This window comes from Salvelinus sp. IW2-2015, linkage group LG27 (genome assembly GCF_002910315.2).
Source record: "Salvelinus sp. IW2-2015 linkage group LG27, ASM291031v2, whole genome shotgun sequence".
NCBI classification, from domain to species: Eukaryota; Metazoa; Chordata; class Actinopteri; order Salmoniformes; family Salmonidae; genus Salvelinus; species Salvelinus sp. IW2-2015.
Window position 1 is genome coordinate 7,994,169 of NC_036867.1, and position 14,679 is coordinate 8,008,847.

The following is a 14,679-nucleotide window of genomic DNA, read 5'->3' on the forward strand; positions in this document are numbered from 1 at the left end:
TCCGTCTCTCCTTGCCCCAGGAGTACGACGGGAGGGCTGCGAACTACCAGGGGTTCTTATTGCAATTAGACCTCTATCTGGCCACCGTCCACCTGGCTCCATCGGGCCGTGAGAGGGTGTCCTTGTCTCGTGCCTCACCGGGAGAGCCCTGGAGTGGGCAAAGCGGGTAAAGCGGCAGGTGAGCGCCTCTACCATCTGAGGCAGGAGACGAGGAGCACCCATGAGTTCGCCCTGGAGTTTAGGACCCTGGCTGCCGGCGCGGGATGGAACAACAGGGCCCTGATCGATCATTACCGCTGCAGTCTGTGCAAGGACGTCCGTCGGAAGCTGGCCTGCAGAGACACCACCCTCACGTTTGACCAGCTGGTGGACCTGTCCATTCGGCTGGACAAGCTGCTGGCTACTCGCGGACGTTCAGATCGGGGTCTGGTAGTTCCATCCTCCCGCACTCCCTCTCCGATACCCATGGAGCTGGGAGGGGCGGTACGCAGGGAGACCATAGGGGGTTCTCGCTCGTGCACCATCTGTGGCCGCAGAGGTCACACTGCCGGTCGGTGCCGGGTTGGTTCCTCTGGGAGTCGAGGCAGCAGGCAGGGCGCTCTGGCGTCACCCCAGGTGAGCCGGCACCATTCTCACCCAGAGCTCTCTGTTGCACAAATGTTTGTGTTTGTCACTTTTCCTGAGTTTTCCCCGCATTCCCAGCATAAGGCGCTCGTCGATTCAGGCGCGGCTGGGAATTTAATTAATAGTGCGTTAGCCCATAGTTTAGGGATCCCCATTGTTCCCATGGATGTGCCCTTCCCTGTTCACGCCTTAGATAGTCGACCATTAGGGTCAGGGTTGATTAGGGAGGTCACCGCTCCTTTGGGCATGGTGACGCAGGGGGGTCACACGGAGAGAATTAGTCTTAACCTTATTGACTCTCCTGCGTTTCCCGTGGTGCTGGGCCTACCCTGGTTAGCTTGTCATAACCCCACTGTTTCTTGGCCACAAAGGGCTCTCACGGGGTGGTCGCGAGAGTGCTCAGGTAGGTGTTTAGGGGTTTCCGTTGGTGCTACTACAGTGGAGAGTCCAGACCAGGTCTCCACCGTGCGCATTCCCACTGAATATGCTGATTTGACTCAATTACCACCTCATCGACGAGGTGATTGTGCGATAGATCTCCTGGTAGACGCTGCACTTCCCAGGAGTCACGTGTATCCCCTCTCACAGGCGGCGACGGAGGCTATGGAAACATATGTCTCCGAATCCCTGCGTCAGGGGTACATTCGGTCCTCCACTTCACCAGCCTCCTCGACTTTCTTTTTTGTGAAGAAGAAGGAGGGAGGTCTGCGCCCGTGAATTGACTATCAGGGTCTGATTCAGATCACTGTGAGGTATAGTTACCCGCTACCGCTCATAGGCACAGCGATTGAGTCAATGCACGGGGCGCGCTTCTTCACTAAACTAGATCTCAGGAGCGCTTACAACCTGGTGCGTATCCGAGAGGGAGACGAGTGGAAGACGGCCTTTAGTACCACCTCAGGGCACTATGAGTACCTCGTCATGCCGTGCAGGTTGATGAATGCGTCATCAGTCTTCCAAGCCTTTGTAGACGAGATTTTCAGGGACCTGCACGGGCAGGGTGTGGTGGTGTATATTGATGACATTTTGATATACTCTGCTACACGCGCCGAGCATGTGTCCATGGTGCGCAGGGTGCTTGGTCGCCTGTTGGAGCATGACCTGGACGTCAAGGCTGAGAAGTGCTTGTTCTTTCAACTGTCTGTCTCCTTCCTAGGGTATCGCATTTCCACCTCAGGGGTGGAGTTGGAGAGTGACCGCATTTCAGCTGTGCGTAATTGGCCGACTCCCACCACAGTAAAGGATGTGCAGCGATTCTTAGGGTTTGCCAACTACTACCGGAGGTTTATCTGGGGTTTTGGTCAGGTAGAGGCTCCCATTACCTCACTGCTGAAGGGGGCACGGTGCGCTTGCAGTGGTCAGCTGAGGCGGACAGGGCTTTTAGTCACCTGAGGGCTCTGTTACCTCGGCTCCCGTGTTGGCCCATCCGGATCCCTCTTTGGCGTTCATAGTGGAGGTGGACGCGTCCGAGGCTGGGATAGGAGCTGTGTTCTCTCAGCGCTCGGGTACGCCACTGAAGCTCCGCCCCTGTGCCTTCTTCTCGAAGAAGCTCAGCCCGGCGGCGCGAAATTATGATGTGGGGGACCGGGAGCTGTTGGCTGTCGTCAAGGCCTTGAAGGTGTGGAGACATTGGCTTGAGGGGGCTAGACACCCTTTTCTCATCTGGACTGACCACCGCAATCTGGAGTACATCCGGGCGGCGAGGAGACTGACCCTCGCCAGGCAAGGTTGGCCATATTTTTCACCCGTTTTGTTTTTTTCCTTTCCTACAGACCAGACTCCCAGAACGTTAAGGCAGATGCATTGTCCCGGCTGTATGACACAGAGGAGCGGCCCATGGATCCCACTCCCATACTCCCCGCCTCTTGCCTGGTGGCGCCGGTAGTGTGGGAGCTGGACGCGGACATTGAGTAGGCGTCACGTGCAGAGCCCGCTCCCCTCCTCTTGCCTGGTGGCTGGCCAGCTCCAGGAGTCTGAGGTGCGGGAGGTTCCCACGCCCCCTCTGGACATCGAAGGGGCCCCGGTGTACTCCGTTCGTTCCATACTGGATTCGAGACGTCGGGCGAGGGGCCTTCAGTACCTCGTGGACTGGGAGGAGTATGGTCCGGAGGAGAGATGCTGGGTTCCGGTGGAGGACGTGTTGGATCCTTCTATGCTGCGAGAGTTCCACCGTCTCCATCCGGATCGCCATGAGCCTCGCCCTCCGGGTCGTCCACGAGGTCGGTGTCGACGTGCTGCTGGGCAGTTTTTGGTGGTCGACATCACCGACCTTCTAGCCATCGCTGATCCATTTTTCATTTTCCATTGGTTTTGTCTTGTCTTCCATCACACCTGGTTTCAATCCCACCAATTACCTGTTATGTATTTAACCCTCTGTTTCCCCTCATGTCCTTGTCGGTGATTGTTTGTTGTATGTATGTGTGCAAGTTATGTTCTGGTGTGCGACGGGTTTTGCACCCTCTTATTTTATTTTGTATATTTTGGTTTTCGGAGTTTTTGAATACTTATTAAACAGCTCCGTTTATACCAAGTTCATTCTCCTGCGCCTGACTTCCCTGCCACCAGCACGCACCACATTACACCTGCCTCCTCCTGTGGTCCTTTTCAATAAGCAACTGCTGCGCCCTGCACTTGAAACCAGCTCTCTGTCTCCTATCGTGTTCATTACACATAGTGTAGTTTCTTATTTTTATTCATTTTAGACACACAATTTCTCAATTTGCAGTATGTTTACCAATCGGTTGTGCAGCCAGACTTATTTGCCTTTCCTTTTGCCTCATCCCTCTGAACCATAATTTTTTTTAAATTCCTCATCAATCCAAGGGGATTTAACAGTTTTCACTGTCATTTTCTTAATGGGTGCATGCTTATTAGAAATTGGAATAAGCAATTTCATAAATGTGTCAAGTGCAGTGTCTGGTTGCTCCTCATTACACACCACAGACCAGCAAATAATATTTACATAACATAGGAATCACTACAAAACTTCTTGTATAAACAATATTAGGGCCAGCTGTAACGCTCTGAGTGTCGGGAGGTGCGAAGTCAGACGCAGGAACAGCAGAGCTTCAATATGTTGAGTCTTTTAATACTCAACTTGCAAACGCAATGTCCAACACGGACGTACTGGGTGTCACACACAACGGTCCAACGACACGATAAATTAACCCAGTCCACAATAATAACATCCACTCCCGAAATCCAAAAGCCACAATGAAACAATCCCGCACAAAGAAGCGTACGGGCTGGCTGACTAATAAAGCCACACTAATTAACAATTAACTGAACACAGGTGATACAAATAAACACATAAGGAGGGGGAGGAAAAAGAGTCAGTGGCAGCTAGTAGGCCGGTGACGACGACCGCAGAGCGCCACCCGAACGGGAAGGAGAGCCTGCCTCGGTTGAAGTCGTGACACCAGCTTTGGAACTTTGGTTTTCCTAGATATGGCTAATATTTTGTGATCACCACATCCGATGGATTTGGATACTGCTTTAAAGCAAATTTTGGCAGCATTTTCATTAATGTGCTGTTTGTAACTTCCCTGGTAGGTTGACTGATAACCTGAGCCAGGTTGCAGGCACTAGTTACAGTTTGAAGCTTTTTCTTGAGTGGGCAGCTTGAATCAAAACCACAAGTCCAAATCTCCATCCGTGGCTGAGGAAAGGGACAATTTAACAAGCTAGCTACTGCAGGGCATCAACACAAGCAGACCAGAAACAGACACGTTTGTCTGACAATGATGACATTTTGCTTAGGAAGTGATTTGATTGATATGAAACCAAATCCAAATTGGCCTCCGTTGGGGGGAGTTTTGCTCCTTAGCTCAACGCTGATTGGGTAATTGTTAGCAAAAAAAGTTATCAATGGAGGCTGATGATTGCTGGCGTCAATCAAATGCTACGGCAGCAACATGTCATACTATCTTGTTCAAGACAGCATCAGATACATGGGCTACACATATTGAGAAAGAGGGGTACTGTTTCCCTCCCTCGGATGATTTCTCAGGTGAGATTCCGTCACTTATGAATTGACGGACAATTATAAAAACACAGAGTGACGAAAAATGAATTATTTTATTTTTTGTATTTTTTAATTTGTCAAATACTTGGGGAAGCCTGGCTTCCCTTGGCATCCATTAATACACGCCACTATAAACAATAAACTCAAACGCAACATCCCTGAACAAGGAAATGTCACTAAGTCCTGCAGTGCAACAATTCCACAGCGGCACTGAACATAAAAGTGAACACAGTGCAAAAAGAGGAGAGATAGAGAGGGGGGGGGCTTAGTTGCTGAAGGCACTCCAGCGTTGAAGTTATATTAACAGATAGCACAATGAGACAGATATTTCACCGGATGTATAAATGTGAAGCATCCGCTTGGCGTGTCCACTCACTACCAAATATGGTAGTGAGAGGAAGCCGAGTGTCCGGCAACGGGAAAAGCTGTAACAATTTTGGCCGACATTCTGCAAATTTTCTCATCGATGAAATACAACTGCATTCAGTTGTGCAACTGACTAGGTCTCCCCTTTCCCTAAATAAAATATACATTTACATAACGTTTTGACATTTTTATATTTACATTTACATAACGTTTTTTTTACATTTTTATGTTTACATATTAAAGGACCAAAATACCAAAACACCTTGAAATTGATAAGTAGATGCAAAAATGTTATTTCACCCTGTGGTGCCTGGCTTTACACTGCACAGTACTGTACTGTATTTTCACATTGATAAAGATGGAAATATATAGCTCATACCAAAATATATAATCACTTGTGCTTATTCCTTTTTGTCTTATTCATTACTATAAATAATTGGAGCTGTGTTGAAAACTCACCTGACATAAAGAGGCCAATGTGTAACATGTTCTCAGTTCTTCAAGTCATGTCAGAATTCACACGCAACTGACCTGGAACAGTACAAACATACACATTTATTATAGTAACTTACACAATCACATACAGTTGAAGTCGGAAGTTTACATACACCTTAGCCAAATACATTTAAACTCAGTTTTTCACAATTCCTGACATTTAATCCTAGTAAAAATTCCCTGTCTTAGGTCAGATAGGATCACCACTTTATTTTAAGAATGTGAAATGTCAGAATAATAGTAGAGAGAATGATTTATTTCAGCTTTTATTTCTTTCATCACATTCCCAGTTGGTCAGAAGTTTACATACACTCAATCAGTATTTGGTAGCATTGCCTTTAAATTGTTTAACTTGGGTCAAACGTTTCGGGTAGCCTTCCACAAGCTTCCCACAATAAGTTGGGTGAATTTTGGCCACCCCCGTGCTTCACAGTTGGGATGGTATTCTTCGGCTTGCAAGCCTCCCCCTTTTTCCTCCAAACATAACGATGGTCATTATGGCCAAACAGTTCTATTTTTGTTTCATCAGACCAGAGGACATTTCTCCAAAAAGTATGATCTTTGTCCCCATGTGCAGTTGCAAACCGTAGTCTGGCTTTTTTATGGCGGTTTTGGAGCAGTGGCTTCTTCCGTGCTGAGCGGCCTTTCAGGTTACGTAGGACTCGTTTTACTGTGGATATAGATACTTTTGTACCTGTTTCCTCCAGTATCTTCACAAGGTCCTTTGCCGTTGTTCTGGGATTGATTTGCACTTCTCGCACCAAAGTACGTTCATCTCTAGGAGACAGAACGCGTCTCCTTCCTGAGTGGTAAGACGGCTGCGTGGTCCCATGGTGTTTATACTTGCGTACTATTGTTTGTACAGATGAACGTGGTACTTTCAGGCGTTTGGAAATTACTCCCAAGGATGAACCAGACTTGTGGAGGTCTACAATTGTTTTTCTGAGGTCTTGGCTGATTTCTTTTGATTTTTTGAGATGCGTGTCCCCAGCCCGGTACCACCTGTGCCGGTACCACGCACCAGGACTATAGTGCGCTTTGAGAGCCCAGTGTGTCCTGTTGCTGCTCCCCGCACTAGCCCTGAGATGCGTGTCCCCAGCTCGGTACCACCAGTTCCGGCACCACGCACTAGGCCTAATGTGCGTCTCCAGGGTCAAGTATGCCCTGTTCCTTCTCCCCGCACTAGCCTTCAGGTGCGTGTCCCCAGCCCAAAGGGCTGGAATTTTAACTCCCAAAGGGCTGGAATTTTGGATTTCTACCCTTACTAAGGATTTAAACTTGGCGATGACGTAGTGTCCCCATGAGTGACAGAACACTGAGCCAATCACGGCACAATGCTCCTATTTTCTGCTGGCAAAATCTGTCGTGCCAAGCACAGAATTGATAAGGAATTTTCTAACAAGTTGTGCAATGAAATATCCCCCTGATAGTGTAGTTTCAAATCTGCAGCTACTGTAGTCTGTTCTTTGTGTCTGTCTGTCTTAGTCAGGGCAGTTCATCCCATGTGTCCCAGTGGGCCTACGATGGGAGTGGAGGAGATGACCATGACTGTCTACTTATTTAATTGTATTTGTGCACATTACGCTGTATGGCTGCGCAAATAACAACTTTGATTTTGATTTCATTTGATCTCGTTTCACATAAGCCTGTTCACACGGTTGTTATGATGAAAATATGTAGTCATTTCGCAAGTTCTTAAGAGACACCAACATAGGATGTAATGTTTAGCAAAAAGCTGTATTTTAAACAGTCTATGAAATGTATGTTCACCTTCATACGTTATGTTACCAGCAATACAACTCCATCGGCAGAAGGTCCTGAGAGGAAACCGAGGCAAAGGAGGAGTTGATGATGCTGCTAAACAGCATTCCAGGTTAGATTCCATGTGTTTTACTCATCATTTTTGTTAATATGTAATGATCAATCAGATGAATTGGAAGCAGGGCTTCAGTAGCTGGAGGCGAGGCTTTCTCCTACAGAGCTCCTCTTTCTGGAATGGTTTGCCAATGTGAGAGAATCAGACTCAGTCTCAACCTTTAAGTCTAGACTGAAGACTTCTCTCTTCTGTCAGTCCTAGGATTGAATGTAGTCTAGCCCATGGGTGGGAAGGTAAACGGAAAGGTACTAGCCCCCACAACCCACCCCACCCATTAACCTTGACTTTCTTAAACAGGAAAGCCATCTGACCCTAGAGTCTTGAAATGTTTGCACCCTTTATAGCCATTATGGTTTTTACCTGACCCTGCTGGTCATCTATGAACATTAGAATGTTTTTGTGTGCTCTATTCTCTTCTGATTATACATCAGTCTGACAAGTATGCACCACATGAACCACTTGATTTGTGCTTCTGCCTCTGCATTGTTTGCTCTTTGGGGTTTTAGGCTGGGTATCTGTAAAGCACTTCGTGATGCTGTTTTACAACTAACTGCTGATGTAAAGAGGGCTTTATAAAATACATTTGATTGATTTGTGAGCATTGCACATGTAGAACTTAGCACAACTGCCAGTGTGGTTTATTTTGTTCGGCAATAGATTTAATTAGGCCCTTGATTATGTCGTAGGCAGCACACAGTTGGACGTGGAAGTTTGGACCCGTCAGATAAAGGAGACCCTCACAGACAAGAGGACGTTGTTCCTTACCTGGCAGGAGAGAGACGTGGAAACTCTGGCAGAGAAACAACGAGTCGCGTAAGTAGTTGCTACATCTCTAGACACCCCTTTCTGTCTGGCTTAGCCCTACCAGTCATGACTGCAACGTTCCTATACCCTACTGTGTACTGTGTCCTGGTCCCACCATCTCTTGGATCTGCTTAGCTACTTCCTGTTACTCTTTATACTCTTATCACCACCTCCTGCTGTCACCTGCCTCTTTAAACTACATATCCCAGAAACATGAGTTCCCCCTCCTCTGCTTAATCTATTCTACATGCAGTCTTCTGACCTGTGTGATAACACTTCACGCTGCATAATCCACTCTACACTGAAATCTACACTCAAATGGATTTTGCCTTCCTAACTGGTTAGTTTCATGTTGAGATGCTTTCATGCTGTTATATTTGTGCTTATATACACTGCTCAAAAAAAAATAAAGGGAACACTTAAACAACACAATGTAACTCCAAGTCAATCACACTTCTGTGAAATCAAACTGTCCACTTAGGAAGCAACACTGATTGACAATAAATTTCACATGCTGTTGTGCAAATGGAATAGACAAAAGGTGGAAATTATAGGCAATTAGCAAGACACCCCCAAAAAAGGAGTGATTCTGCAGGTGGTGACCACAGACAACTTCTCAGTTCCTATGCTTCCTGGCTGATGTTTTGGTCACTTTTGAATGCTGGCGGTGCTCTCACTCTAGTGGTAGCATGAGACGGAGTCTACAACCCACACAAGTGGCTCAGGTAGTGCAGTTCATCCAGGATGGCACATCAATGCGAGCTGTGGCAAAAAGGTTTGCTGTGTCTGTCAGCGTAGTGTCCAGAGCATGGAGGCGCTACCAGGAGACAGGCCAGTACATCAGGAGACGTGGAGGAGGCCGTAGGAGGGCAACAACCCAGCAGCAGGACCGCTACCTCCGCCTTTGTGCAAGGAGGTGCACTGCCAGAGCCCTGCAAAATGACCTCCAGCAGGCCACAAATGTGCAACCTGGAGAAACCGGATTGTACGCTGGTCTCGTCAACACTGTGCAGCAATTTTGGAAAGTCTGCAGACTAAGAAGACTCACTGTCTGCTGGCCACAATCCACAGGCGTGTCCCGGAGCACTCTTTCTATTATGGCCTGGTCAGAAAGTATGCAAGTACTGCAGCCAATTCAGTGTTGTTGAACTTTACATCACACCCTGACATATCACTGCTGCTGTTATCTAAGTTTAATTCACCCAGGTGCTTTGAACTATATGAAAGATTTCTATCAAACTTCTAGATTTTCATGACCATTTCTTAAAATAGTTTTTCAGATGGACAAACCATTGCTGTGTGGCTCTCCAAATCAAATCAAATGTTATTTGTCACATACACATGGTTAGCAGATGTTAACGCGAGTGTAGCGAAATGCTTGTGCATCTAGTTCCGACCATGCAGTAATATCTAACAAGTAATCTGACCTAACAATTTCACAACAATTAACTTATACACACAAGTGTAAAGGAATGAATAAGAATATGTACATAAAAATATATGAATGAGCGATGGCCGTACGGCATAGGCAAGATGCAGTAGATGGTATAGAGTACAGTATATACATATGAGATGAGTAATGTAGGGTATGTAAACATTATATAAAGTGGCATTGTTTAAAGTGGATAGTGATACATTTATTACATCAATTTTTCATTATTAAAGTGACTAGAGATGAGTCAGTATGTTGGCAGCAGCCACTCAATGTTAGTGATGGCTGTTTAACAGTCTGATGGCCTTGAGATAGAAGCTGTTTTTCAGTCTCTCGGTCCCCGCTTTGATGCACCTGTACTGACCTCGCCTTCTGGATGATAGCGGGTTGAACAGGCAGTGGCTCGGGTGGTTGGAGGCGTGCATGGCCACGCAGTCATGGGTGAACAGGGAGTACAGGAGAGGGCTGAGAACGCAGCCTTGTGGGGCCCCAGTGTTGAGGATCAGCGCGGTGGAGATGTTGTTACCTACCCTCACCACCTGGGGGCGGCCCGTCAGGAAGTCCAGGACCCAGTTGCACAGGGCGGGGTCGAGAACCAGGGTCTCGAGCTTGATGACGAGTTTGGAGGGTACTATGGTGTTAAATGCTGAGCTGTAGTCGATGAACAGCATTCTCACATAGGTATCCCTCTTGTCCAGATGGGTTAGGGCAGTGTGCAGTGTGATTGCGATTGCGTCGTCTGTGGATCTATTGGGGCGGTAAGCAAATTGGAGTGGGTCTAGGGTGTCAGGTAAGGTGGAGGTGATATGGTCCTTTACTAGTCTCTCAAAGCACTTCATGATGACGGAAGTGAGTGCTACGGGGCGATAGTCATTTAGCTCAGTTACCTTAACTTTCTTGGGAACAGGAACAATGGTGGCCCTCTTGAAGCATGTGGGAACAGCAGCCTGGGATAAGGATTGATTGAATATGTCCGTAAACACACCAGCCAGCTGGTCTGCGCATGCCCTGAGGACGCGGCTGGGGATGCTGTCTGGGCCGGCAGCCTTGCGAGGGTTAACACGTTTAAATGTTTTACTCAAGTTGGCTGCAGTGAAGGAGAGCCTGCAGGTTTTGGTAGTAGGCCGTGTCAGTGGCACTGTATTGTCCTCAAAGCGAGCAAAGAAGTTGTTTACTTTGTCTGGGAGCAAGACATCGTGGTCCGCGACGGGGCTGGTTTTCCTTTTGTAGTCCGTGATTGACTGTAGACCCTGCCACATACCTCTCATGTCTGAGCCGTTGAATTGCGACTCTACTTTGTCTCTATTCTGACGCTTAGCTTGTTTGATTGCCTTGCGGCGGGAATAGCTACACTGTTTGTATTCGGTCATGTTTCCAGTCACCTTGCCCTGATTAAAAGCAGTGGTTTGCGCTTTCAGTTTTGCGCGAATGCTGCCATCAATCCACGGTTTCTAGTTGGGGAATGTTTTAATAGACGCTGTGGGTACAACATCACCGATGCACTTGCTAATAAACTCGCTCACCGAATAAGCATATTCATCAATGTTATTGTCCGACGCTATGCGGAACATATCCCAGTCCACGTGATCGAAGCAATCTTGAAGCGTGGAATCCGATTGGTCGGACCAGCGTTGAACAGACCTGAGCACGGGCGCTTCCTGTTTTAGTTTCTGTCTATAGGCTGRGAGCAACAAAAGTCGTGGTCAGATTTTCCCGAAAGGAGGGCGGGGGAGGGCTTTATATGCGTCGTGGAAGTTAGAATAACAATGATCAAGGGTTTTGCCAGCCCGAGTCGCGCATTCGATATGCTGATAAAATTTAGGGAGCCTTGTTTTCAGATTAACCTTGTTAAAATCCCCAGCTACAATAAATGCAGCCTCATGATATGTGGTTTCCAGTTTACATAGAGTCAAATTAAGTTCTTTCAGGGCCGTCGATGTGTCTGCTTGGGGGGGATATACACGACTGTGATTATGATCGAAAAGAATTCTCTTTGTAGATAATGCGGTCGGCATTTGATTGTAAGGAATTCTAGGTCAGGTGAACAAAAGGACTTGAGTTCCTGTATATTGTTATGATCACACCACGTCTCGTTAATCATAAGGCATACACCCCCGCCCTTCTTCTTACCAGAGAGATGTTTGTTTCTGTCGGCGCGATGCGTGAAGAAACCAGGTGGCTGTTCCAACTCTGACAACGTATCCTGAGTGAGCCATGTTTCAGTGAAACAAAGAACGTTACAATCTCTGATGTCTCTGGAAAGCAACCCTTGCTCGGATTTCGTCTACCTTGTTGTCAAGAGACTGGACATTGGCGAGTAGTATGCTCGGGAGCAGTGTGCGATGTGCCCGTCTATGGAGCCTGACCAGAAGACCGCTCCGTCTACCCCTTCTGTGGCGCCGTTGTTTTGGGTCGCCGGCTGGGATCCGATGCATCGTCCTGGGTGGTGAACCAAACAGAGGATCTGCTTCGGGAAAGTCGTATTCCTGGTCGTCATCTGTTCCTAAATTATGCTCTCTGGTGTATTTTGAACATTGAGAGCGGACTCCTGCGGTTGGATAATAAAATGTAATAAAAGTATTTTCTGCCTCTCGGGCTGCATACAGGTTTAGGTCCAACCCCTGTAAGGCCCTGCGTTAATCTGGCCTTGCACGCAGTCCTGCTCTGTCCTAACACAATCAGTCCTACTCCTTCCTTAGCACAATCTTTTTTTTGCTACACAGAGGCAGGATATTGGGAGAGTCAGTAAAGAAAAGATCACACGACCTCATTGACGTTGACCATTATCATGGGGATTCATGTTGCAGGTGCTTTGGCTGCTGATTTCTACACCACGCACCTGAAAGCATGTATGCACTGAGTGGCTCATGTGTGAAAATCCCTTGTTCATTTAATATTTCTGAGGAAAAGAGGAATGAATATTACAGTACACAACCTACCTTTGGAGTGTGGTTGAAAAATGCAGACCAATTTCATCAGTATCCAAACAAGGTGATCTTCAATGGTGGTAAGACAAGCAACATTTATTAAGTGGATATTATTGGAAACCTGTCCCAGATCAACTGCACCATGGTCTTCTTCAATGTAACCACCAGTTACACTGATAAATACTTCTTCAGGATTGAGAATAGACCATTCCTTCTAACATTCATATGGAGGCCTACTCAAATATAAGTCAAGTAAGAAATCTGTTTAGTTGTTTATAAAGTATTTTCTCCCGTTACGAAGTAAGAAATCTGTTTAGTTGTTTATAAAGTATTTTCTCCTGTTACGAAGTAAGAAATCTGTTTAGTTGTTTATAAAGTATTTTCTCCCGCTTCGATTACTTGTATCAAATTATATACAAATGTAAACAAGTGGCCAAATGGGGAGGTCAGATTCACACAGCTGCCCACTGATAATGGATCAGCTGGACTGATGGAGGCCGACAGAAAAGTGCTTTATGTTTGTGTTTGCAAGTATTACAGATTTGCCTCTCAGACCCAACATTACTGTCTCAGGTGAGGTAAAAGGAGGACACACCTGTCAGTTTGAACTGCTCTGCTGTCGCACCTTGTCCTGAACACCCCGCTGAGCTGAAATGGACTCTCCCAACAAAGTCCACACCTAAGAAACAACAAGAGAATCCAGACCAAACCAAATCAGTTCTATTCACGGTGACCTTCACACCTTCATCAGGAGAAAAACATAACTTTTACTGCAGTCTATCCAGTAAGCTACAAGACATCTGACCATATCACAACGCTTAATGTTTTAGAGCGGCAGGTAGCCTAGTGGTTAGAGTGTTGGGCCAGTAACTAAAAGGTTGCTAGATCAAATCCCCGAGCTGACAAGGTAAAAATCTGTCGTTCTGCCCCTGAACAAGGCAGTTAACCTACTGTTCCTAGGCTGTCATTGTAAATAAGAATTATTTCTTAACTGACTTGCCTAGTTAAATAAAAATCTAATATTTGGGGCCTGTAAATGTATCATTATGATTTCACTGATGATTATGGTATTGATCAGACAATTCACTATAGCAGATGCACTTTTCATTAACCCCTCTCCCTCAGTCTCTCTTAAGGACACCTCAGTCTCCCTCAGTACAGCTGATCCAGTATCAGTAGGCAGTTGTGTGAATCTGAACTACAGCCAAACATCCTGTGACAAACTTTACCTGGTTCCAGATCAGTGGAGGTAAACCAGCCCGGGTAGCATCTGGACAGACGCCCTCAATGTGACTGTTGGTGATGGAGGGCTGTACTACTGTGAAGCAAGAGATGATCACAGCATTGAGAATTCAATGAAAGTGCAGCTAGCTATTGAAGGTAAAAAAGAGGCCCATAGGGCACAATCTTTGGTTAGATATACTTTAGAGATCTTTTTGTAAGAAATGTGTGCTGTATTTTCAGGGCAAGAAGAGTCTGTTTACCTTATGGTTTTTGGGATTGTAGCAGAAACTTTTGGGTTCTTTTTGCTTGGCAGCCTGGGTGGTACACGCTATCCCAGGCCTCAATGCAAAATTATTTATGTGTGTTTGTGCTTTGTATGTTAAAACCTTCTCAGTGCATTCAGAAGACCTTTCTAAATGTCTTCCAGGAGGAGAAAATCCAGGACTTTTAGGGTGATGTGACCACACCGATGGCAATACCACATCCTGTAAGAACATCGAATGATAACAACATAGCTATGCTGTATCTTCTTTGATTACTAAGCATTTAGATTGTAGATCATTTATTGACAAAATGCCAGTCAATAATGTAATTCTCTGCTTCTCCTGAACCTACAGAAGACAGTTTTATTAACGTATCCTCAGCATGTGTTGTTTAACCTGCTGTAAGGACCTTAGAGCTTTACACCTGATCCTCTCTATGTGTTCTCTCCACAGAACTCCCTGTTTGGGACGGTGCACACTAACCAGGCGACGCCCGAAGAGGAACCAGAGGAACCTGCAGAAGACCAGCCTGAGTGATCCACTACGGTGAGATAGACTTCTCCAAACTTCGGCCCAAAGAGACCCCAGCTGCAGCCCTGGACAGGGAACAGGAGCAGGAGAGTGAATACGCTGAAGTCAGTGTG